Source organism: Rhinoderma darwinii, chromosome 1 (assembly GCF_050947455.1).
Source record: "Rhinoderma darwinii isolate aRhiDar2 chromosome 1, aRhiDar2.hap1, whole genome shotgun sequence".
NCBI classification, from domain to species: Eukaryota; Metazoa; Chordata; class Amphibia; order Anura; family Rhinodermatidae; genus Rhinoderma; species Rhinoderma darwinii.
In genome coordinates this window covers 59,248,772-59,274,405 of record NC_134687.1, presented here as the reverse complement: position 1 = coordinate 59,274,405, position 25,634 = coordinate 59,248,772, and positions in this window count along the sequence as shown.

The window sequence follows — 25,634 nt, the reverse complement described above, 5'->3', positions numbered from 1 at the left end:
TGTGAGATAGGTGGTCTTCCACTAGTTGCCTTACATGCAAATATATACATGCAAATATACATACACACATGCACATATATACATACATACATGACAACATACATACATACATACATGCCAAAAAAATAAATAATACGTTCATACTTACTTTCCTCCTGTCCGGCCTCCAGCGATGACGTTTCATCCATGTCGCCGCTGCAGCCTGTGATTGGCTGCAGAGGCGGTCACGTGGGATGAAGCGTCATCCTGACGTGCGTGACCGCCACTACAGCCTCTGATTGGCTGCAGCGGCGAAAGGGATGAAACGTCATCGCTGGAGGCCGGACAGGAGGAAAGTAAGTACGAACGTATAATTTTTATTTTTTTATTACATTTAAATTTTATTTTCCGCGCGCCGAGCATGTATTGTCAAGGTTGCTGAAAGAGTTAGTGCAGCCCATTAACTCTATCAGCACCCGAGACAGTAGCATGCTCGGCGCACGTAAGTGACAGGTTCGGTCCGAACTAGTTCGGTCCGAATCGAACTTTTTTGTGAAATTCGGCGAACTAGCCGAACCGAACTTTTGAAAAGTTCGCTCATCTCTACTCATGTTGTATGAGGTAACCATGACTCACAAGTGCAGTGAATAAATTAGACATCCATCTTTTCTGTGATGCAGTCTGAGGCAGTTATCACCATATTGGTGTATGGCACGCCAGTCTCAATCTCCCACTATATTTATTTTATTATTAACAATGAGCCTATCTGGATCAAATGATTCAAAGACCTAAAGAGCAGAATGGTCTTGGATTTATTTACTCTTAACAAGTTAGAATGTTTGGGAGGAAAACATTTTTTCCTATTTCCACTCAAGTCCCCCTTGTGACCCACTCCTATAGGGGAACTCAAACTCCTCAATGACTTGACACCTCCACTAACCGAGTGTGCTGATAGCACAGTCAGTTTGTGCATGCCAGTCCAATGAAGAGAAATCTGTGGAGTGTGGGTTCAAGTACCGCAGACAATTACCACTAAATTTTGTTGTATTTTTATTGCTATAATTCTATTAATCAAGAGAGAAGTAATGCTTCTTTGGGAACATGGTTACATTGTATATTGTTCCAACAAATAAAAATACGGCAGCTGTGTCTATGAGGTACTCCGTACAGTAGGATTTCCATCTAGATCGTAATGGGTACACAGTTCCTTGAACTCTATACCTACAGAAAAAACAAGAGAAAATTTATGTTAATAAATCAGATCTTAAAAACATTCAAAGAGTAAAGCACACATTGTTCAATCTAACCTACACTAGAAGGAGTTAACCATTCGATTACAGTAAGACATAGGGCAAGCTAACCCTTTCAGATAACGCCACCCATTTTAAACTCTATATTAAGGCCATTTGGTTTAAGCGTTTTTAACCGATGTATCCACTCCAATTCCTTCTTTTTAAGCAAACGTGTTCTGTCCCCTCCCCGTCTTAACGGAGGGACCATATCTATAACACGGAATCACAATTGTTTCTCCATATGTTTCATATCCGTAAAGTGCTTGGAGACTGGTAGATTTAATCGTTTCTAACATATTGTGTACCGATGCTGGTTTATTCTTATACTCAGATCTAACAAGGTCTCACCCACGTACCATAAGTCACAGGGACATTGCAGCAGATAGATCACATGATCTGTATTACATGATAGACGATGGTTAATCCAATAAACATCATTAGTTTTTGAATGTAAAAATGACTTACCCTTAATCATAAGGGGACAATTGATGCAATTTAAACATGGATAACATCCTTTGTTAATGGGTGCAAGATATGTCTGGGACCCTTTCCGTGTTGGGCCCAAATCCGCTCTCACAAGTTTATCTCCCAAATTATGGGATCGGCGGTAGGATCGGTCACTTTTTGTAGACAACCCCCCAACATTGGCCAATGTCTCCGAATAATAGAGGATATTGGCTGACTCAAATCACTATAAGTCGAAACAAAAGGTATTCTCTGAATTTTGTTGTCCCCTTTTGATGTATTCTGCGATTCTTCGCTTTTTGTTGATGATTCTGTATTAAGGACATAGGGTATCCTCTATCTCTAAATTTTTTGGTCAGGGTCTCAAACTTACCATCCAATAATTCTTCCCTATTAACAATTTTCCTAACTCTAAGGAATTGACTGTAGGGCAATGATCTGATCATCGGTCGAGGATGAATACTTTCAAATCGTAGTAGATTATTCTTATCTGTTGGTTTTATATACAAATTGGCTATGATAGTCTCGTTAACAAGGCGTGTTTCTCCACCAAAACACTTATGAAAATGTTCACGTAGGTGGGCGCAACATTTGCGCCCATGGCTGTGCCACGCTTCTGCATCAAGAAATCATCCTCAAAAAGGAAATAGTTACAGGTCAACACAATCTGCAATAAATTCATTAGAAACTCACGACTTTCCATGGTAAAATGAGAACCTTGTAATTTTTTTGCAACCGCCAACATCCCCCTTTCATGATCAATAGATGTATAGCGGCTTATGACATCAAATTATACAAGATATATCTCTCTCTCACCTCTCAGATCTATATCCTGTAGTTTAAGTAAAAAATCAGCTGTATCTCGTATATACGAAGAAGTATCTACTGCAAAGGATCTAAGTGCCTTATCCAAAAAAATAGCTAAATGACTCAAAACAGAGTCACACCCTGCAACTATAGGTCGTCCAGGTGGTTTACTTAATGACTTATGTACTTTTGGCAAGGTATAGATCACATGTGTCACCAGATGGTTAACTATTAAATATGCATATAATTTGCTGTCAATCAATCCAGATGCCTTAGCTTCATCTAATATTAGCTTGATTTTACGAGCTATATCAAATTTAGGATCATGTGAGAGCCGCCTGTATACATTTGTGTCTTCTAATTGGCGCCTTATCTTAGACACATACATACTTTTATCCATGACAACGACCGCCCCCCCCCCCTTATCGGCGGGTTTGACAATCAGGTCGCTGTCATGGATAAGCTCTGTAAGTGCCTGTAAATTGTCATGTCTAATGTTCGGATATTTGAATCTATCCAATTTATGATTATCCCTCAATCTTTCTATATCATTTTTTACCGCTATCATGAATGCCTCAATCGCAGGTGTGTTAATGGGAGGTGAAAAATTACTTCTGCTAAATAAACCAAATTGTTTCAGTGTCAAATCAGTATTGTTAACCCTATCAGTCACCTGACAATCAGAAAACCAGGCTTTCAGCTTGATATTACGGAAAAAATTATGTAAGTCTTTTTCTATTTCAAACCAATAAATTTTTTCATTAGGACAAAAAGTGAGACCCTTATTCAAAACATTAATTTGAGATTCAGTAAGTGGTTTAGAAGAAATATTTACCACTAAATTTTTTTCTTTGCTCCTCAAATTCGGAGTACGGCGTAAGTTGGATTTGACTTTGTTGCCTCTCTGTTTTGCGTTGGCGGCCATGTCTCCTTCAACCTCTTCTTGTGGGCTTGCATCTAGATCGGTTACCCCATTCAATGTCCCTAAAAAAGGAAACTGTCCCATCTTACGATCTTGCTGGTCCTGTTGATACCCCATCGGTTTCCGTCTCCTCCTGATTGGTTCTCGCATAGTTGCAGTATTGTGTTTCGTGTCCTCCAATTGGCAATTATATATACGTCCTTGTTGATAATCATCCAGGTCTCGATAAAACTTATTACGTTTGATATCCTGCAGATCAGATTTAAATCTCTGCAAAAAGACTGTGCATTCACTTTTAAATTTTTCATAATCTGATACAGATAAAGTGGTTTTTAACATTTCGTCAGTGCCTTGTAGCTTCAAATTTACGCTAGACAGTTCTTGTTGTAGATATTCAATGTTAAGCAGCATTACATTCATTGCGTATTTATTGGAGAGCTGTTCAAAACGTGCACAAAACATCGTATTCTGTGCAAACAAGTTTGGCCGTAAACTGAATCTTATCCCTCTTGGTATTCGTTTTACTTTATAATATTTTCCCAACGTGGTGAGATGTAATAACAAGTTAATACTACGTTTAGATTCCAGTTCATACCTTCTTTTTAGGTCTGCAATGGATGGTGTACTGAGAAAGGCAGCATCTCCCTCCAGTCCCTGCAGGATCCGGTTCACATCATCCTCAGTGTAGGAAAACGTATCAGGTGATAAGGTAGTAGTATTTTCCATTGATAATGATATTTTGATATATGCAAGCTCATATGTCACAATCAAGTAGAAAAGAAGAAGAGCAGCACATATAAACGCAAAGTATGCGTAGTTGTGTGCAGGGCCGCCATCAGGAATTTCAGGGCCCCCTACAGCTAAATTTTCTGGGCCCCCCTACCGTGGCACCGCCTGTTAACGGTACTCCGTCCAGAACTATATCATGGTACCCAGGGCCGCCATCAGGGGGGGTATTAGGGGTACTGATGTGAGAGGCCCGGCCAAACCTAATTGAAAGGGGGGCCCGGCAAACTGCCGCGACTTGCCTTTGGTAGAAAAAAAACAGGCCCCTGCAATGGGGCCCATTTTTTTCACCAAAAGAATGTCGTGAGCTGCGGGCCCCCCTTTCAATTAGGTTTGGCCGGGCCTCTCACATCAGTACCCCTAATACCCCCCCTGATGGCGGCCCTGGGTAGCATGGGGGTCGTCATGGGGGCCGTCAAAGACCGCCGCCCGTGCGACCGATCGCGCGCACCCGCAAACTCCCGCACATGCGCACCCGCGACCGCCTGGAACCGCGCACCGAATTTTGAGGCAGATTTTGACCTGCCCACACTATCTTGCCGCGTTTTTTTGCTGCGTTTTTTGCCCGCGGCGATTGAGGACAGCAGACAAAAAACGCAGGGAAAAATGCATTTTCTGCCTCCCATTGATTTCGATGGGAGGTCAGAGGCGGAACCGCGGCAAGAAAGGACGTGCTGCTTTTTCTTTTTTCCGCGACTGGCTCCCATTGATTTCAGATTAAATCAATGGGAGGCGGTTTTGGAAGTTGTTTGGTGCTGATTCTGACGCAGTGTCCGAGTCAATATCAAGGCCCAAAAACTCTGTGAACTGGGCCTTATTGTTAGGGCTTATTCAGACGAACGTGTAATACATCCGTGCAACGTGTGTGATTTTTACGCGCCTCGCACGGACCTGTGTTAGTCTATGGGGCCGTGCGGACTGTCAGTAATTTTCACGCAGCGTGTGTCCGTGTGTCCGCTGCGTAAAACTCACGACATGTCCGATATTTGTGCATTGTTCGAGCATCACGCACCCATTGAAGTCAATGGGTGCGTGAAAATCACGCCCAGCACTTCCGCAGCAGTATAAACTATGAATGAAAACAGAAAAGCACCATGTGCTACAAACATACAAACAGAGTGTCATAATGATGGCGGCTGCGCGAAAATCACGCAGCCGCGCATCATACGCTGCTGACACACGGAGCTGTTATGGACCTTTTGCATGCGCAAAATGCCACGTTTTTTGCGCGCGCAAATAGCACACGCTCGCGGAAATCCGGCCTTAGGGTAGGAACACACTAGGCATGAACGCTGCGGATTTTATGCAACACATTTTATTGTGGAAAATCCGCAGCGTATTACAGTCGCAGCAGAGAGGATGAGATTAGAACAAATCTCATCCACACGCTGCAAAAACAATGGACCTGCCGTGTGGCTTTTGGCTTTTTAAGCCGCAGCGTGTCAATGTATTCTGTGGAATCGCTGCTCCTCTGTTGCGGAAATGCTGCGGTTCTGCCGCAAAAATCACACATGAGAAAAAATAAAAAGCCACTTTTTTAAATTTATAAAAAAGTTTCGACTTGCCCCGGCCGTAGTCCTGGTGACGCGATCCTCTATTCTTAGCGCAGCCCGGCCTCCTGTCATGACGTTTCATCCCATGTGACTGCTGCAGCGGTCACATGGTCTACAGCGTCATCCCAGGAGGCGGGGCTACGTTCAGAAGAGAGAGATGCGTCGCCGGGACTACGGCCGGGGCAAGTCTAAACTTTTTTTCCCTGCAGGATTCCCGCAGCGGACAGGCCTCACCAAACCTGCGCCACTATTTGGTACGGTTTTGCTGGCAGAATTCCCTGCGGCTACCGGGGCGGATAAGCTGTGTAGTTTTACTCAGCATATCCGCCTAGTGTGTCCCTTATGATGTCGCTCCTGGAGCTGCTGCCGCTCTCTAAATAGGCAGTTGGTCCAGTAGAATTTGGAATTATCTTTTTTTGTGAACCAGCTTAAAAAAATACAAAACTTTTGTGTTAGGGCCTGTTCACATCACCGTTCGCTTCCGTTCCGGGGTTCCGTCTGAGGTTTCCGTCGGGTGAACCCCGCAACGGAAAGTGAAAGTGACAGCACAGCTTCCGTCACCATTAGCGCAGTCGACTACGCTATTGATTCCGTCCGAAAACCAGCCAGAATGGTGACGAACAGAAACCATTAGCGATGTTTCCGTCACCATTGAGATCAATGGTGACTGAAACGGAAGCTGTGCTGTCACTTTCCGTTGCGGGGTTCTCCCGACGGAAACCTCAGACGGAACCCCGGAACGGAAGCGAACGGTGATGTGAACAGGCCCTAACACAAAAGTTAGCCGCAGGGAATTCTGCCAGCAAAACCGCACCAAATAGTGGCGCAGGTTTGGTGAGGCGTGTCCGCTGCGCGAATCCTGCAGGGAAAAAAAAGTTTAGACTTGCCCCGGCCGTAGTCCTGGTGACGCATCTCTCTCTTCTGAACGTAGCCCCGCCTCCTGGGATGACGCTGTAGACCATGTGACCGCTGCAGCAGTCACATGGTATGAAACGTCATGACAGGAGGCGGGGCTACGCTAAGAATAGAGGATCGCGTCACCAGGACTACGGCCGGGGCAAGTCTAAACTTTATCAATTTAAAAAAGTACCTTGTGATGTTTGCGGCAGAACCGCAGCATTTCCGCAACAGACGAGCGGCGATTCCACAGAATACATTGACACGCTGCGGCTTAAAAAGCCAAAAGCCACACGGCAGGTCCATTTTCTTTGCAGCGTGTGGATGAGATTTGTTCATATCTCATCCTCTCTGCTGCGACTGTGATACGCTGCGGATTCTCTACAATAAAATGTGTTGCATAAAATCCGCAGCGTTCATGCCTAGTGTGTTCCTACCCTAAAGCCGGATTCACACAAGCGTGTGCTTTTTGCGCGCGCAAAAAACGTGGCATTTTGCGCATGCAAAAGGTCCATAACCGCTCCGTGTGTCAGCAGCGTATGATGCGTGATTTTCGCGCAGCCGCCATCATTATGACACTCTGTTTGTATGTTTGTAGCACGTGGTGCTTTTCTGTTTTCATTCATAGTTTATACGGCTGCGAAAGTGCTGGGCGTGATTGACTTCAATGGGTGCGTGATGCGCGAACAATGCACAAATATTGGACATGTCGGGAGTTTTACGCAGCGGACACACGGACACACGCTGCATGAAAATCACTGACAGTCTGAACGGCCCCATAGAGTAACATAGGTCCGTGCGAGGCGCGTGAAAATCACTGACAGTCTGAACGGCCCCATAGAGTAACATAGGTCCGTGCGAGGCGCGTGAAAATCACGCGCGTTGCACAGATGTATTACACGTTCGTCTGAATAAGCCCTAACAATAAGGCCCAGTTCACAGAGTTTTTGGCCCTTGATATTGACTCGGACGCTGCGTCAGAATCAGCACCAAAACAACTTCCAAAACCGCCTCCCATTGATTTAATCTGAAATCAATGGGAGCCAGTCGCGGAAAAAAGAAAAAGCAGCACGTCCTTTCTTGCCGCGGTTCTGCCTCTGACCTCCCATCGAAATCAATGGGAGGCAGAAAATGCATTTTTCGCGGCGTTTTTTGCCTGCTGTCCTCAATCGCTGCGGGCAAAAAACGCAGAAAAAAAACGCGGCAAGATAGTGTGGGCAGGTCAAAATCTGCCTCAAAATTCTTTAAGGAATTTTGAGGCAGATTTTTTTTCTGCCTGCAAAATACTTTGTGTGAACAGGGCCATACATAAACAGCACTTTGACACACTTTACTCACCGTGTCAGAAGAGCTGCTCCCACTCCAGTCCTCTCTTTCAGGCGAGGTTCTTCAGGCGAGGTCCTTCAGGCGAGGTCTTCCAGGCGAGGTCTTCGGTCCAGACGTCCAGTCCTTTACCACCAGCCAGGCTCCAGGTAAGTTGGGTCCATGTGTGTCCGCGGCCGATCGCGGGTGCGCGCGTGCTGTCGAGGCTGCGAGCGTGCGTGCTGTTGCTTCTGCGAGCGCCCGTGCTGTCGCGGTTGCGCGCTTTTGCCGGGTGCGTGCTCGGACGGTCGCGAGTTTGCGGGTGCGCGTCATCGGTCGGCGGTGTTTGACGGCCCCCATGAGAGGGGGGGCCCGCAGCTCATGACATGCATTTGGTGAAAAAAACGGGACCCTTTGCAGGGGCCCGTTTTTTTTTACCAAAGACAAGTCGCAGCAGTGGCCGGGCCCCCCTTTCAATTAGGTTTGGCCGGGCCCCTCACACCACTACCCCTAATACCCCCCTGATGGCGGCCCTGGTTGTGTGTGCACAAGCCTCAGGACCTCAGACTCCAGTCCCACATATGTATTTCCAAACGAATAGGCAGCACAACACAGGTTCCAATTCAGTGAAAAAAGGTTTATTCACCCATACGTCAGTGCAACGTTTCAGCCCACATGGGCCTTTCTCAAGCATAACAAACAATGTGAATAGCAGGTTTAAATACAGCATGACATGTGATTACATGATTGTGATAGTTTAAGTAAAATATTAATATTAAGATGGAATTAATCCAATATTCCAAAGATGTGTGTTTTACTCTTTGAATGTTTTTAAGATCTGATTTATTAACATAAATTTTCTCTTCTTTTTTCTGTATGTATAGAGTTTAAGGAACTGTGTACCTATTAGATCTAGATGGAAAACCTACTGTACGGAGTACCTCATAGACACAGCTGCCGTATTTTTATGTGTTGTAACAATATACAATGTAACCATGTTCCCAAAGAAGCATTACTTCTCTCTTGATTAATAGAATTATAGCAATAAAAATACAATGCAATTTAGTGGTAATGGTCTGGTAATGTAAGCATTACGGCTGCGGTACTTGAACCAGCACTCCACAGATTTCTCTTCATTGGGCTGGCATGCACAAACTGACTGTGCTGTTCGCACACTTGGCTAGTGGAGGTGTTAAGTCATTGAGGAGTTTGAGTTCCCCTATAGGAGGACTCAGTGGGTCACAAGGGGGACTTGAGTGGAAATAGGAAAAAATGTTTTCCTCCCAAACATTCTAACTTGTTAAGAGTAAATAAATCCAAGACCATTCTGCTCTTTAGGTCTTTGAATCAGTTGATCCAGATAGGCACATTGTTAATAATAAAATAAATATAGTGGGAGATTGAGACTGGCGTGCCATACACCAATATGGCGATAACTGCCTCAGACTGCATCACAGAAAAGATGGATGTCTAATTTATTCACTGCACTTGTGAGTCATGGTTACCATGATTATGACATGAGTTATTGCAACATGTGCATAGATATGCCTAGTTGTTCTGACTAGACACCATAGATGGCATGGTAATATGAGACACTGTGTCCAGCTGGGAACTCTGAATGGTAGGCTCTTAATATGAAACACATGTACAGTATATTGTTATAATGTAATAAACTAATCATCTATATGAATTGTATTATCACTGGCAGTGTATATGTTTTTAACAATTTTTTCAACTGCACTTGACACTTTATTTAACCATTGTTTTGTGGTTATCTTTTAATCTTTGGAATATTGTATTAATTCCATCTTAATATTAATATTTTACTTAAACTATCACAATCATGTAATCACATGTCATGCTGTATTTAAACCTGCTATTCACATTGTTTGTTATGCTTGAGAAAGGCCCATGTGGGCTGAAACGTTGCACTGACGTATGGGTGAATAAACCTTTTTTCACTAAATTGGAACCTGTGTTGTGCTGCCTATTCGTTTGGAAATACATATGTGGGACTGGAGTCTGAGGTCCTGAGGCTTGTGCACACATAACTATGCATACTTTGCGTTTATATGTGCAGCTCTTCTTCTTTTCTACTCTTCTATATATATATATTATAAAATTCATTTTTATTAGGGTACAATAATTAACATCCACATGACATAAAATAGTCCATAGTAAAGGGGAGGAAGCCTCCAGCTCACCATTCCAGCGCCCGACACCTTCGCTTCGCCCGGATCTCCGCGACGGTCCGCGGCAAACAATAGTAGATTTGAAAATAATTTGATCCAGCGCTGCAGATATGTGATTTAAAAAGGATCTCGGTCCCACTTTTATTTGTATCAAAAATTAAAATTCAATATCAGGTGCATTCAGGCATCAAGGCAGTATTGTGTAGGTATTCAGCGCCTACGCGTTTCAAGCACGGCTGGTGCTCTTAATCATGGCATCCATTCACTATAAAATAGTCCATATATGAAGCACATGCAAAAGACAAAAGATGACAAGACGAAAACAAAAAGTATCAACGTTAAACAGTTATGATACATCAGGAGACAAAAATAATTAAATGTTCAAGAAGTAGCACAAAAAAAAAAAAGCAGCGGTTCAAATGCATATCACATGAGGCTATCAAATGCGAAAGTTCAAGCTATTAGATTTAGTGAACATCTCATTCCCAAAACTGAAACCATCTAAGGCCCCTTGCATTAACCGTAGTGGTTTTGCAGGCTACAAAATCATGGATACATTTTGACCACAAAAAAACTTTTTTGAGCATCTATGTGACAAGATACGCAACAACAAAAAATAATTTCATCAGCTTAGTGAAGTCGAAAAATCCTGACCATAAAATCACTTGTCCTGAGCTTTTAGGGTATGTGCACAAGTAGTGTTTTCAGACGTATTGAAACCCCTGAAAAAACTGAAGCAGAACACCTATAAACATCTGCTCATTCATTTCAATGGGAAATATGGCGTTCTTTTCCAACAGGGCGTTTTATACGCCTCATTTTTTAAAAACGGTGCGTAAATAGATGTTCGCAAATAGAAGTGTATGTCAATTCTGGATCCATTTTTGGAGCCGTTTTTCATTGACTCTATAGAAAAGCAGCTCCAAAAACAGCCGTAAAAAACGCGAGTTGCTAAAAAAACTTCTGAAAATCGGGAACTGTTTTCCCTTGAAAACAGCTCTGCATTTTCAGACGTTTTTTGCTAAGCGTGTGAACATAGCCTTACAGTCCGGATTTGCGGCCCCAGCCACAGTCGTGCGCTTGGAGCCATAGAAATGAATGAGTCTGCAATTTATCCATGTATCCATATTATACTGTATATAATGGAGCAAGACAATCTTATAGCTATCAAGAGGAATGAGGGGTAGTGAGCATAAATAGGGTTACTGCATTTGGATCCCGAAACCTGATACACAAATTTGCAGCAGTTTCTTTCATGGGTTGTGCATAGTGTATGCCAGAATCTAAGTTTAACCTTAATTATCTGAAATGTTTTGAAATTTAGAAAAAGTTGTCGGAATCTGTTAGGGTATGTTGACACGTGGTGTCTTTGTAGCATTAAATAAAAAAAAAATTAAAAGCTATAAATAATATAAAAAATTTGTTTAACACTAAATTCTGTGTAACAGTAAATAATAACTATATATATAGTAAATTTTATAAAGTACATTTTTATCTTATAAAGTGATGGCGTATCGCTCTGGGACCACTGCTAAATAAATCTCTGAATGAACTTTCATTCACTGTTTTACCCTGCACAATGGCACCCGGCCACCCACTGTAATGGGAACTACAGCATGGCCTTATTAAGGGCTTATTCAGATGAATGTAAAATACGCGCGTGCAACGCGCGTGATTTTCACGTGCGTTGCCCGTAGCTATATTAGTCAATGGGGCCGTGCAGACATGGCAGCGTTTTTTGCGCAGCGTTGCTCCGTTGCAAAAAACTCACGACATGTCCGTTGATTCAGCGTTTTCAACGCATCACGCACCCATTGAAGTCAATGGGTGTGTGAAAACCACGCATGTCGCACGGAAGCACTTCCGTGCGAACTGCGTGTTTGCGCAACAGCTGTCAAAAGGATGAATGTAAACAGAAAAGCACCACGTGCTTTTCTGTTTCCGAACATCCAAACGGAGTGTCTTTGCGATTAGCGAAGCCGGACAAGCGAACCGAACTTCACCGGGTTCGGCCGAACTCGATTTGGCCGAACACGGCAAAAAAATGATCGGTAAGCGACGTCAGGAGATAGTCACTGTCCATGGTGCAGAAAGAGTTAAACTGTTTCAGCACCATGGACAGTGACTACCGATCCCAATAAACATGAACCTGTAAAAAAAAAAGAAGTTCTGACTTACCGATAACTCCCGGCGTCTTCCTCCAGTCTGACCTTCCGGGATGACAATTCAGGCCAAGTGACAGCTCCAGCCAATCACAGGCCAAGCACAGCCTGCAGCGGTCACATGGACTGGCGCGTCATCCAGGGAGGTGGGGCCCGATGTCGAGAGGAGCGTCACCAAGGACGCGTCACCAAGGCAACGGCCGGGAAGTTCTCGGTAAGTACGAACTTTTTCTTTTTTTCACAGCATTCACTGTCGAGGGTGCTGAAAGAGTTAGCTCTTTCAGCACCTTGGACAGTGACGGGCGTCGACTAGACTCATCTCTATGATGGCGGCTGCGCGAAAATCACGCATCAGACACGGATGACACACGCAGCTGTCAAACGGTGTTTGCGAGCGCAAAACACTGCGTTGTTTGCGCGGGCCAAAAACGCAACGCTCGTGTGAATCCGGCCTTAAGCCAATGGGACCGATTGCAGTTTCCTGCACACTTGATTGGTCGGGAGTGATGCTGTGCAAGGAAAAGTTAGTAGGGTCTAAGTACTAGAATAGCACTGCAGGCTCTTCATTCTTAGAATCAGTCGGGATCCGCAAGGTTGAATTGTCACCCATCATAAAGTAATGGTGTCTCCCAGTGATATGCAATCAGATTATAAGTTTTGAATAGCCCTATAACCCCTTCGCGCACCACAATGTAACAGCACAACCTGGTGCGGAGGGTGATGTACGGAGCGGGTGCACTTGCTGAGCCTGCTCCATATGCTGCAGGTGTCAGCAGTGTATTACAACTGACACCTGGGACTAACTCCCAGGGACAGTAATCACGCTGTTTCTGGCTGTTTAACCCCTGAAATGCTGCAACCAATCACGACCGCAGCATCTGAGTTAAAAAGAGGGGGGCGGCCCCCTCCGACAGCTGATCACCCCCCTCCGTGACGCGATCTGCTTTCACTCTTCCTCTGTTAAGCCCTGTCTCTGGCAGGGCTTAACAGAAGCCTGTAAAAATGACAATATACTCCAATACATTAGATCTAACGATCGCTAGTTCAAGTCCCCTAGGGGACTAATAGAATGTGTAAAAAAAAAAGTTTAATAAAGTTTTTAGTAGTGCAATTTGTTTCCTTTAAAAAAAGTAAACAAACAAACCTTTTCCCATTTTTTCCTCTAAAGTAACATAAAAATCCAAAAAACAAAATTGGTATCACTGCGTTCATAAAAGTCCAAACTCTTACAATATAACATTATTTAACTCACATGGTGAACGCCATAAAATTAAAAAGAAAAAAAAACAAAATCGCTGTTTTTTGGTCACTTTAGCTCAAAAACAGAAATACAATAAAAAAATTATCAAAAAAAGTTGTATGTACCAAAAAATGGTACCAATAAAACCTACAGCCCGTCCCATAAAAAAATAAGCCCTCACACCGCTTAATCAACAAAAAAAAGATAACGCTCAGCATGTGGTGAAACAAAACTATTATTTTATAACAAATAGTTTTCTTTGTAAAAGCAGTAACATTTTAAAAGCCTAAATAAATTTGGTATCACCGTAATTGTATTGAGCCACAGAATAAAACTTAAGTTGTCGTATTTACCGTATAGTGAACGCCGTAAAAAGGAAACCCAAAAAACAATGAGAAATAAATTTTTTCCCCAATTTCAGCCCATAAAGAATTTTTTTTTGTCAATTTCCCAGTACATTATATTGTACATTTTAAGGGCTTATTTAGACGAATGTGATACACGTCCGTGCAAAGCGCGTGATTTTCACGCGCCTCACACGGACCTATGTTAGTCTATGGGGCCGTGCAAACTGTCCGTGAGTTTCACGCAGTGTGTGTCCGCTGCGTAAAACTCAAAACCTATCCGTTATTTGTGCGTTGTTCATGCATCATGCACCCATTGAAGTCAATGGGTGCATGAAAATCACGCGCAGCATACAGAAGCACTTACGTGTGATGCACGTGATTCGCGCAACAGCAGTAAAAATTATGACTGAAAACAGAAAAGCACCACGTGATTTTTTGTTTACAAACATACAAACAGAGTGTCATAATGATGGCGGCTGCGCGAAAATCACGAAGCCACGCATCATACGTAGCTGACACACGGAGCTGTTAAGTGCCTTTGGTGCAAATAGAATTTACACCTCCTCCGGCAAAAAAATAAGCCCTCACATCACCCTATTGACGAAAAAATAAAAAAAGTTATGGCTCTTGGAAAGCGGGTAGTGAAAAACGAAAAAGCAAAACATTTCTCAGTCCTTAAAGGGTTACAGGTATATTCACATGCGGTAGTTTTGTGGCAGAATTTTCAGTGATGGTTCCATACATCTAAGCGGGGCTTGCAGAAACTCATTCACATAATGCAAATACAACCCAATTCATATGTAGGAAATACATTATTAGTCGCTGAAATTTCTGCAACAAATTTGCAGAGTGTGAATATAGCCTTATGGTAAACAATGTTAAAAAATGTGGGTAAACATGTCAAAAGGGTTTTCGCATTCGTTTGACAGGCATAGGCACGTGCGGCCATTCCACTATTGAGATTGTCCATTGACCGCCTGGGAACGCACACTGCCTGCCTACTTTAATGTCTTCCCATGCGATATCCGATCAAGTTGAACATTCGCATATAGGGACGACTGTGCCAACGAATCACTTCTCTTAGCAATGTGACATCCGTTTTGATTCTGCCTGTCTGCTGGGTAAAATTTGTGAACTGCTTATTGAAAAGATTTACGGCATTAATAATATTCTTCAGGCTAATTACTTCCACCACAGGCATAACAAGACGAGGGCAACCTTCATCCAAAGCAACATTAGGGTATGTTCACACTGTATTTTTTGGCACTGTTTTTGACGTGGAAACCACATTGGAAACTGCATCGGAAACTGCACCAAAAAACATCCGAAAATGCCTCCCATTGATTTTAATGGGAGGCGGAGGCGTTTTTCTTCCCACGAGCTTGAAACGACAGGTTACATCGTATCTCGCGAGATTACGCTTGCCTTGCTGGAATCTCACAGAAAAGATTCAGAAATGTCAGGATTTTGAATAAACATCACATCCAGGCTGGTAGTGATGTATATTCATTATCAGGACACAGCAGTAATGTTATAGTGTGTGTATGAAGCTGCACATAGCGATATAACTATATTGCTAGTGCAGTGTAAATGAATGGAGAGATATGCATGACACTGCTTGGTCAGACACTCCTCTGTACAACGCCCACTTGGTCTAAAGTAAAACACGCCCACCAGGGCATTAAGAAACTCATTAGCATAAAGCTAAAAATAGCTCATAAAGTGGTTTAAAATAGATTGTTTTTCAAAATAAAAAGCATTACTGTCACCTACATTACAGCGCCCATCTCCTTATATAGGAGATAGGACACTTATAATGTGGTGACAGAGCCTCTTTAAAGACTTAGGGCATGTGCACACACACTAATTACGTCCGTAAGTGACGGACGTATTTCGACCGCAAGTACCGGACCGAACACAGTGCAGGGAGCCGGGCTCCTAGCATCATACTTATGTACGATGCTAGGAGTCCCTGCCTCGCTGCAGGACAACTGTCCTGTACTGTAATCATGTTTTCAGTACGGGACAGTTGTCCTGCAGCGAGGCAGGGACTCCTAGCATCGTACATAAGTATTGTGAACAAAAGGACACTGAATAAAAAAGACATTCAATTTTAATTCTACTCACACTTGAAAAAACACAAAAATAATTGGTTGAACTAAGTGAAACCATCGCTAGTACAGAACTAAAACCTTTTCAGGGATCTTGCAACAGAACAATTATTTGCATCCCAAAAAACTAGACACATTCAAGAACAACTTGGGGGAAAAGAAAAAGGACCAAGTTCCAACACGACCTTAAGGACTGCAAATCTGTTCAATCGCCGGCATCCCAGGGAAACTTCACCAACGAATAGGCCGTTTCCAAGATCCCAATCCATGGCTCTTCTTTCAGGGACTTTGCTAAACTTTTTACATCAGGAGGACCCTTATCAACATACCCAAAGAAGATTTCTCCAAGTACCATGCAGCAGGAAAAGGATCAAAAGCCGGTCTCAAGCTTGGAGATGTCAGACCTAGTGTTCAGCTTATCTGAGTGCCCCTGACAAAGGAAGAAGCCCTGTCATATTGTCCTAACCTATAGAACAGATTTTTTTTTTTTAGCTTGATAAGTAGAGATGAGCGAACCGGGACAACCGAACCCGGTTTCGGTCCGAACATCGTGAAAAGTTTGGTTCGCAGCGAATCCGAACTTCACCGGGTTCGGCCGAACACGTTTTGACCGAACCCGGCATATGAGTCACTGATTTTCCGGTACGCGACGTCAGGAGATAGTCACTGTCCAGGGTGCTGAAAGAGTTAAGCGATCGGCAGTAACTGTTTCAGCACCCTGGACAGTGACTTCCAATCACAATATACATCAACGTGTAAAAAAAAATAGAAGTTCCTACTTACCGATAACTCCGTGCTTCTTCCTCCAGTCCGACCTCCCGGGATGACGATTCAGTCCAAGTGACCGCTGCAGCCAATCACAGGCCAATCACAGGCTGCAGCCAATCACAGGCCAATCCCAGGCTGCAGCGGTCACATGGACTGCCGCGTCATCCAGAGAGGTCGGGCTGGATGCCGAAAGAGGGACGCGTCACCAAGGCAACGGTGATGCGTCCCTCTCTTGACATCCAGCCCGACATCCCTGGATGATGCGACAGTCCATGTGACCGCTGCAGCATGTGATTGGCCTGTAATTGGCTGCAGCGGTCACATTGGCTGAAACGTCATCCAGGGATGTCGGGCCGGATGTCGAGAGGGACGCACCACCAAGGCAACGGCCGGGAGGCCGGACTGGAGGAAGAAGCAGGAAGTTCTCGGTAAGTACGAACGTCTTTTTTTATTTTTTTACAGGTTGCTCTATATTGTGATCGGAATTCACTGTCCAGGGTGCTGAAAGAGTTACTGCCGATCAGTTAACTCTTTCAGCACCCTGGACAGCGACTATTTACTGACGTCGCCTAGCAACGCTGCCGTAATGCCGGGTGCACACATGTAGCCACCCGTCATTACGGGAGCTCCATACACGATTTTTATGGGCTTTCTTGAATTACAGGTTCGGTCCGAACTAGTTCGGTCCGAATCAAACTTTTTCAAGAAATTCGGCGAACCAGCCAAACCGAACTTATCATAAGTTCAAATACCTATCACGAAATGTGAAGACATATGTAACATATCCATGCCTGGATAAGTAACATACAGCACACAATTTGTACCATGAAAATATAAAAAACTTTATTGAAATACACATAACAATATATTGGCCATCAGACGATGAAATCAATGATACAAGTAATAAAAGAATAGCGTGGAGATACAACAGGGACACATACACATAGCATGCTAGTAAACTACAAACATCATGTGATATGGTATGGTACAGGTTTCTCAGTCCAAACCAAAGGGTATAGCAAGAAAAGTACATACCAACGTAATGGTCATATACATCTAACCAAGGTATATAGCATAAGTTCAAAGATATAATAATGAACAGTATGTTAACACTGCTTAACAAATGTAGAGGAGAGCCCAAAATCACAGGTTCAAAAGGCTATACCAACCTGTAGATTGCATGATATGTCCCACAGAAAATATCACCACACTAGACGCCCCCGACGCACGTTTCGCCGTCAGCTTTCTCACCCCGGTTGGTATAGCCTTTTAAACCTGTGATTTTGGGCTCTCCTCTACATTTGTTAAGCAGTGTTAACATACTGTTCATTATTATATCTTTGAACTTATGCTATATACCTTGGTTAGATGTATATGACCATTACGTTGGTGTGTACTTTTCTTGCTATACCCTTTGGTTTGGACTGAGAAACCTGTACCATACCATATCACATGATGTTTGTAGTTTACTAGCATGCTATGTGTATGTGTCCCTGTTGTATCTCCACGCTATTCTTTTATTACTTGTATCATTGATTTCATCGTCTGATGGCCAATATATTGTTATGTGTATTTCAATAAAGTTTTTTATATTTTCATGGTACAAATTGTGTGCTGTATGTTATTTATCCAGGCATGGATATGTTATATATGTCTTCACATTTCGTGATAGGTATTTGAATTTTGTCGTTTTTGATCTGTGAGGACGCATGATAATTCTTTTGGCGTATGTCCATGGTCTATACTTGAATAGGTATTTATTATCATAAGTTCGCTCAGCTCTATTGATAAGGAAATAGAGTGCTACTTTAAAGCTCTTACTATCGTTCCAGATTTAAATCTTTTGGTTATCTTGTTCTCCCTGATATATATTTTCCCATTTAACCCCTTAATGACCAGCCTATTTTAGACGTTAATGACCAAGCCATTTTTTACGTTTTTCCATCGTCGCATTCCAAGAGCTATAACTCTTTTATTTTTGCGTCGACATAGCTGTATAAGGTCTTGTTTTTTGCGGGCCAAGTTGTATTTTTTAATAGCACCATTTTGAAGTACGTTTTATTTATTGATTAACTTTAATTACGTTTTCTTGGGGGGGGATAGAAAAAAATCTGACATTTCGCCACACTTTTTTGCGTCCTAAATCTACGCCGTTTACCGTGTGGTATAAATAACACAATAGGTTTATTCAGCGGGTTATTACGATTGCAACAATACCAAATTTGTATCGTTTTTGTATGTTTTACTACTTTTACACAGTAAAAACACTTTTTTTTCAAAATTATTTGTTTTTGTGTTTCCATATTTGAAGAGCCGTAGCGTTTTTATTTTTTCGCCGATGCAGTTGTATGAGGGCTTTTTTTTTGCGGGAAGACTTGTAGTTTTTATTGGTACCATTTTGGAGTAGATGCGACTTTTTGATCACTTTTGATAACATTTTTTTAAAGTCAGGATTCACAGAAAACAGCAATTTTTCCGTAATTTTTTATTTAATTTTTTACGGTGTTCACCGTGCGGGTTAAGTAATGTAATAGATTTATAGTCAGGGTCGTTACGGACGCGGCGATACCAAATATGTGTAACTTTTTAACTTTATTTTGGTTTTTTAATAGTAAAGCAGTTTGTAAGGGGAAAAAGTGGGTTTTTCATTTTTTTTTCACATTTTTTTTTAATTAACTTTATTAAACTTTTTTTTTCACTTTTTTACTAGTCCCACTAGGGGACTTTAATATGCGATGGTCCGATCGCATTTATATTACACTGCAATACTTTTGTATTGCAGTGTATTATGCCTGTCCGCTTAAAACGGACAGGCATCTGCTAGGTCATGCCTGCGGCATGATCTAGCAGGCATTCACTCCAGGCAGACCTGGGGGCCTTTATTAGACCCCCGGCTGCCATTAGAGACACAGACACTCGGCGATCGTATCGCCGAGTGTCGGTGGGAGAGAGAGGGAGCTCCCTCCCTCTCTCCAAAACAACTCAGATGCGGTGCTCGCTATTGAGCACCACATCTGAGGGGTTAAACGGGTGAGATCGATACTAATATCGATCTCACATGGCAGAGCAGGGACGCTCCCAGCCCTCAGCTGCCTCTGGCAGCTGAGAGCAGGGAGATTTGACAGCTCCCTGCTCTGTTTACTTATTCCGATGCCGCGACGTAAAAAGTCTATGGCATCGGAATAAGGCCCGTTAGTGACCGACGTAGAAACACGATGGGCCGGTCACTAACGGGTTAAAGTCGTTCTTCCTATCACTCCAGAAAAAAATAAAAATAATAATAATATTATGGTTAGTACACATAGAGTCCCCTCTGCTCATGGTTACTCTAAGAGACCTACATTATACTATGGTAGGCTGTTTACGATATGGCACTATTCACTAGCTGGGCTTATTGGTCATTCACTCAATCAGGTCCCAACTTTCTTCCCCAATTGCCATTGACCCCTTCCCTTCTGCTCTTTTCTTTTTCTCTAATCTCACATATGTACTTCTCACCAGCATTTTGTGGTAAGTTAGCTTCATCATTCCTTAGTCCTGACTTTGTCAGGTGGTTCATTTGTTCTTACTGTTACAATTATGTTACTATCTGTTATGATATGTTTTTGAGACTCTAGAGAAGTCTTACTTATATTTATATTGCGCAGTGTGTAATAACGACCGCTCCACATGGCTGGTGAGCCCATTTATTTGGCAACCTTCAATGTGAAGGGCTGCAATTCCCTTTTTCCCTGGCCTAAACCTGCCATTACAGTATTATATTTCACCCACTGGCATCTACAGCTACGGTTTTCCACATTTTATTTTACTGACTAGAAGTCTGGTGGTCTCTTTAGCTATTTCTTAGTTATTAAGCACTTTTCGATAGCTCTCTGTATTGCTATTTTCTAATAATGTCTGTATATGACTAGGATTACATACTGTATAATCCTCTTGTCATCATTGGCATTGTAATATGTGTTTCCATATAATGCTTGTCTTGAAAAATAAAAATAAAGATTTGCTTAAAAAAAATTAAACCCAAAACCTTGGAAATTGGTAGTGTATCTTAAAGACCGAGAAGTAGATTTTATCATGAAACTTTTCAACTATGTCACTATAACTTGTTACCAACAAATATCCGGCACCCTATGCGGTCATCCTTATGAATGATTTTGAGGACACTACATATGCATACAATACATGCAATCGTACTCTGGTCATGCTCACATTTTTGTAAGATACATTGACAATATATATTTGATTTGGAATGGTTCTGACGACGATTTGCATTATTTTTCTACAGATATTAGCCAAGCTGCTCCCATCATCTCTACAGGAAAATTGACTCGAAAATTCACTACTTGGATGTCATAATAGAAAATAGTATTTTTCATTACATGAGTTTCCAATCCCTATCTTTGATAAAGTCTCTTCCGTTCTTCCAAATCTTTGAGGTTTCAAACGAATCATAAGTGATCCGTTCTTGGCTTTTAACCGGGGTTTCCCAGATGTCTGCCAAATTCTGCAAGCATGGTTTTCCAAACCAAACCCTTAATAAACATAGCATAAAGGCTTACACAAAGATCATGGAGACATTTATTAAGACTGGCGTTTCAAACTTCAGTCTTAATCTAAACCTGCTAGAGTAAGATGCCCCACATTTATTAACCCTTTCAGGACCGAGCTCATTTTGGCCTTCAGGACCAGCCCCATTTTTTTCAAATCTGACATGTGTCAATTTATGTGGTAATAACTCTGGAATGCTTTTGCCTATCCAAGCGATTCTGAAATTGTTTTCTTGTGACATATTGTACTTTATGCTAGTGGAAAAATGTGGTCAATAAATTCATTGCTTATTTGTAAAAAACACCGAAATGTAAAGAAAATTGGCAAAAATTATGATTTTTCTACTTTTAAATGTATCTGCTTGTAAAACAGATAGTAATATCACACAAAATAGTTTCACATATTCCATATGTTTACTATATATTTGCATTGCTTTTTGAACATGATTTTATTTTTCTAGGACGTTACAAGGCTTAGAACTTTAGCAGCAATTTCTCACATTTTCAAAAAAAATTCAAAAGGCTATTTTTCAAGGATCAGTTCAGTTCTAAACTGGCTTTTAGGGGGTCTATATGTACTAGATAGACCCCATAAATGCCCCCATATTAAAAACTGCACCCCTCAAAGTATTCAAAACAGCATTCAGAAAGTTTCTTAACCCTTTAGGCGTTTCACAGGAATTAAAGCAAAGTAGAGGGGAAATTGACAAATTTAATTTTTTTTTGCTGAAATTCATTATTAATACATTTTCCTCTGTAACACAGAAGGTTTTACCAGAGAAATGCAACTCAATATTTATTGCCCAGATTCTGCAGTTTTTAGAAATATCCTACATGTGGCTCTAGTAGGCTAATGGACTGAAACACATGCCTCAGAAGCAAAGGAGCACCTAGTGGATTTTGGGGCCTCCTTTTTTTCGAATATATTTAAGACACCATGTCAGGTTTGAAAAGGTCTTGTGGGGCCAAAACAGTGGAAATCCCCCAAAAGTGACATGGTTTTGGAAACTACACACATGAAGGAATTTATCTAGGGGTATAGTTAGCATCTTGACCCCACAGGTCTTTTGCTATATTTATTGGAGTTTGTCTGTGAAAGTGAAAATCTACTTTTTTCCTGAAAAAATATAAAACCAAAATAATATTTGCAAGGAATAAAGAATAAAAAGCACCCCCAAAACTTGTAAAGCTACTTCTCCCAATTACGGCAATATACCATATGTGGTACTAAACTGCTGTTTGGAACCACAGCAGAGCTCAGAAGGAAAGGAGCGCCATTTGGATTTTGGAGCGCAGATTTTACTTGAATGGTTTTCAGTGCCATGTCACATTTGCAACACTCTGGAAGGACCAAAACAGTGGAAACCCCCCAAAAGTGAACCCATTTGGGAAACTACACCCCTTAAGGAATTTATCTAGGGGTATATTGAGCATTTTGACCCCACTGTTTTTTTGCTGAATTTAGTGGAATTTGATCATGAAAATGTTTTTCTGAAAAAAACATAGAAATGTTTAATTTTTACAATAAATAAAGGAGAAAAAGCACCCCAAAATTTGTAAAGCAATTTCTTCTGATTACAGCAATATGCCATATGTGGTAATAAACTGCTGTTTGGACCCACGGCAGGGGAAGGAACAATATTTGGCTTTTCGAGCTCTAATTTAGCTGGAATAGTTTTTGGGTGTCATGTCACATTTGCAAAAACCCTGAGGTACGAAAACAGTGGAAACATCCCAAAACTGACCCCATTTGGGAAACTACACCCGTTAAGGAATTTATCTTGGGGTATATTGAGCATTTAGACCTTACAGGTCTTTTGCAGAATTTATTAGAATTAGACCGTGAAAATGAATATCAAAATTTTTTCCACAAAAATGTTGAATTTTTTCCTTTTCACAAAGGATAAAGGAGAAAAAACACCCCAACATTTGTAAAGCAATTTCTCCCAAGTACGGCAATACCCCACGTGGTCATAAATGCTTTTTCAGTAGAAATGAATTAACCCATTCAGGACTGATCCATTTTTTGCTTTTACATTTTTTTGCATTCAGTTTTTTTAGTTTTTCCCTCCCCGCATTCCAAGAGCCATAACTTATTTATTTTTCCATCAGCAGAGTGGTGTGAGGGCTTATTTTTTGCGGGAGCAGTTGTAGTTTCTAGTGACACCATTTAAAGTACCATTTAATGTACTGGGAAACGGAAAATAAAATTATTTGCAGGCTGAAATTGGAAAAAGCTGCGATTCCTCCATTGTTTTTTAAGTTTAGTTTTGTTTCACCACATTCATCAGGCATCAGTTTTTTTATTTTTTGGTCGATTGAGCGGTGTGAGGGCTTATTTTTTGCCGGGACGAGCTGTAGTTTTTAGTTGTACCATTTTTGTTTACATACAACTTTTTGATCACTTTTTATGATTTTTTTTTAAAAGCTAAGGTGACCAAAAAAACTGCCATTTTGCCGTTTTAAATTATTTATTTTTTACGGCGTTCCCAGTGCGAGTTAAGTAATGGTATATTATAATAGTTCAGACTTTTACGGATGCAGCGATACAAATTTTGTTTATTTTTTTATTTCTTACATTACTTTAGAGAGAAGTGCAGGAGAAAAGGTGGATCTTTTCAGGGGCGCTGCTGTGTGGTGAAAATGATAGGAACGGAGTCTGGAGGTATTGGTAATAGGTTCAATTTATTGTGAGTGGCTACGCGTTTCAACGATGAACAATCGTCTTCCTCAGGCCATGTACATATCACAATGGACACATCTTATATAGCATGTAGGTTCAAATTGACACAAGTGAAAAAACCGCCAAAACTGCAGGGGTCAAGGTGCGATAGTGACGTCACTCCCGGCTTTTTTCACTGTTCCCATCGCAGGGCTATAAATGCGTAATGTATTTTAACAAACATGCCAAATATTTACTTGTAGACAGAGATACAATTGAAAAATGAAAAGTAAAAATGAAAAATAAAGTAAAAGAAAGAATGAAGAATGTTGCTGGGTTAAAATGAACGAAGCCGGGACGCGGCTTCGTTACCAGGACAACCAAGCGGAGATCGGAGCGACGGAGCGAATGAAAAGATCTGTGCTTGCTGTGGGTAAGATATTGAAAAAATTAAAAACTACTTAAAACATGTATTATTAAATGGGAGAATACACATAGATACAGTCTCAGGCATAAATATTATTTTGTGACTGCACAAATAAAACAATAGATGACTGAATTTAGCGTGATTCCTAAAGTCGTGTATTCTAAACTCTGGGATGTAATTCAATAAGAAGATCTTATTTTATGCAATAGTGTACATTAAAAGTATACAATAGTGTTGTTCCGCACTATTGACCTAGTAATATTGCAGTTTTAACCATTACTTTTAATGTACACTATTGCATAAAATAAGATCTTCTTATATGAATTACATCCCAGAGTTTAGAATACACGACTTTAGGAATCACGCTAAATTCAGTCATCTATTGTTTTATTTGTGCAGTCACAAAAGAATATTTATGCCTGAGACTGTATCTATGTGTATTCTCCCATTTAATAATACATGTTTTAAGAAGTTTTTAATTTTTTCAATATCTTACCCACAGCAAGCACAGATCTTTTCATTCGCTCCGTCGCTCCGATCTCCGCTTGGTTGTCCTGGTAACAAAGCCGCGTCCCGGCTTCGTTCATTTTAACCCAGCAACATTCTTCATTCTTTCTTTTACTTTATTTTTAATTTTTACTTTTAATTTTTCAATTGTATCTCTGTCTACAAGTAAATATTTGGCTTGTTTATTAAAACACATTACGCATTTATAGCCCTGCGATGGGAACAGTGAAAAAAGCCGGGAGTGACGTCACGATTGCACCTTGACCCCTGCAGATTTGGCGGTTTTTTCACTTGTGTCAATTTGAACCTACATGCTATATAAGATGTGTCCATTGTGATATGTACATGGCCTGAGGAAGACGATTGTTCATCGTTGAAACGCGTAGCCACTCACAATAAATTGAACCTATTACCAATACCTCCGGACTCCGTTCCTATCATTTTCACCACACAGCAGCGCCCCTGAAAAGATCCACCTTTTCTCCTGCACTTCTCTCTACCTAAGCGGTCCCATCTGGTTACCGACTCGGATCTGGCAGCAGCACTGTGGTTATTACATGCCTTAAACCTCCTTATCCAGGTGAGCACATTTCTTGCCACTTTGTCTCACCTTTACCTACTGATCTGCACAAGGTGGCGCCGTCTTTTTCTCTTGTCATTTCACATTA